Genomic DNA, 2448 nt, shown 5'->3' on the forward strand with positions numbered 1-2448 from the left:
AATTTGTGTATTGTGTATTAATTTTTTTGGACTAAAATATCTGTTTTTAAAATTTTTAGAGACTGATTTGGGTAATTATTTTGCTGAAAAATGAACTGGAGATTGATTTGTCTACAAGAATAAAACTTTGAGAATATTTTTAATTTTTTTCAATAATAACAATAATAATAATAATAATTGTATTTTACTTTTTTTATGAATGGGATACTGTTATATTTGACAGAAAAAACGTTGAAAATTAATTTGTGTATTAATTTTTTTGGACTAAAATATCTGTTTTTAAAATTTTTAGAGACTGATTTGGGTAATTATTTTGCTGAAAAATGAACTGGAGATTGATTTGTCTACAAGAATAAAACTTTGAGAATATTTTTCTGTATTAATTTTTTTCGAAACTAAAATGTCTATTTTTATAATATTTGAATATTGATTTGGATAATTAGTCAAAAATTATTATTTATAATTTATTAGACATGGGTGTTGAAATATGTAAATCATTGTTTAAAGAATAAGTGTAAAATTTATATGTTATTATTGATTTCATATTTATGAATATAATGTCAACAAGAATGTCGTTATAGTAGTAAAAACAAGGTTTGTGTTAAGTAACAATTTTTTCTATCAAGGTATCACTCGCTATCATGTACACGGACATAAAGATATGAAGTTTAATGGGAAATTCGTGTTTGAAGAATTACTACGAGCTAGTAGTACATTGAAGTCCATGATTCCAGCCAGGCACAGGTGTCAAGTTATATAACATAATAAATAAACTAAGTTCCTTTCTTGTCCTTAGTTCAGGGAGCACATTGGGGCGCTTCGCTTGAGGGTAATATTGTTATTGTAGCTTAAGTCAAAATAATATACTGTGTAGCACAAGGGCCGTACCATAAGTAATTACTAAGTTTTTATGAAGATTTACTATTACCGTTGGGGAATTTATGAACGGCTCAACTAACCAAAGATGATGTTCATAGCAGAAGGTACGGTTCTATAAAAAAATCTGAGACTTGGACAGAGAAATTAATTGGGTTTGCGACTTCTTGTGCCTAGTCTTGCACTCTTTTTTAACCCTACCCATAAGTTTCCAAAACAATTAAGTAGTTATGGAAAACAGCTCAGCAGTAACTAGAAATTTACTGCCCTTCTCACTGTAAATTGAATAATCACGCGCTCTTGATGGACAAAAGCACATTGTGGATGTGAATAACTGAATCTTTATATATAGAACGATTGTTTTACAGTTGCTGTTGTAACTGGAATATTTGGACTTTATGCATAAGATATGAATTTGGACATTAGATATCTGTAAAGACTTTGATGCAGTAAAAGAGTTCATAATCAATCTTTAGGAGCTCTTTCTAAGAATGTCAGTGGTACCTACAAATTACGAGGCTTGGAAAGCTTGATTTTCAAATAAGAGAGAGATTTTTGCATTGTGACTTTTTTTATTTTCGTTGTTTTTATACAATAGACACATACACATTCACACATTAATTTTACTTTTTTAACTTATTCAGAATTTGAAGTTTTGAACTCTTGTACAGTTCTTTGTAGGTAGTAGATTATGTCACGCATAGGAATGATAATACATAGGATAGAGTATGAGTTTAGATCCAATTCTAATTCTACGTATGGGTTGAGAATATTTTAATTTTAATTTTATTCGTTCTTAACTTGTAGACATCCAATCTTATATGCGAATTACCAAAAAGATGCAACATTATTATATAATTTGATAATAATTTAAAATAGAGCTGACTTTTATGTAAGAAAAATGTATTAAATTATCAATTAATGATTTTCTTTTAGTAACTAAAAATCTTTTGTATTTAATTGAGAAGTCTTTGGTTTAACATTCATTTAAAATATATTTTTATATAAGTATATAACATATACATATATAAGGTACAGGTTGGTCAAGTAGAGTTGAGGTTCGATCTACACAAAAATCATACCCACACTACTTTACCGGTTGCGAATCGGATTGACAATTCTATACGACCAGATTGGGTCGAGTTGAGTATCTGTAGGTAGGGTGCATGTTGCCACTCCTACCCCACTGGTTCCAGTCTCGGCTGAGCATTGAGACTTTGTAACTAGCTTATGTCCAAGTTGGGATGAGTACTGGCGGGACAGGTTAGGCCTCTTGCCCTCTTGGCAAGGGCCTACGTTAGATTTTTCTACTAAAACATTGGGCTGCGTGTATTTTGTGCTAATGGTTTTGGGCCATTTTTTAAAACTATTTTTAATAGGGGATTGCTCAAATACATATTAAAACTGGGAGTACAAGTCCAAAAAAAAAAACACTCAGTATATATATTAAAAGCATACAGATATATACAGAAAAAGAGAAACCATGATGTGGATTTTTCTTCTGCTTTCTTTTTTTTTTTCTTCTTGCAATGAATGACTTCTGTATTCTATGCACTCTTTTAATATGAATGG

This window comes from Arachis ipaensis, chromosome B09 (assembly GCF_000816755.2).
Source record: "Arachis ipaensis cultivar K30076 chromosome B09, Araip1.1, whole genome shotgun sequence".
Classification (NCBI taxonomy): domain Eukaryota; kingdom Viridiplantae; phylum Streptophyta; class Magnoliopsida; order Fabales; family Fabaceae; genus Arachis; species Arachis ipaensis.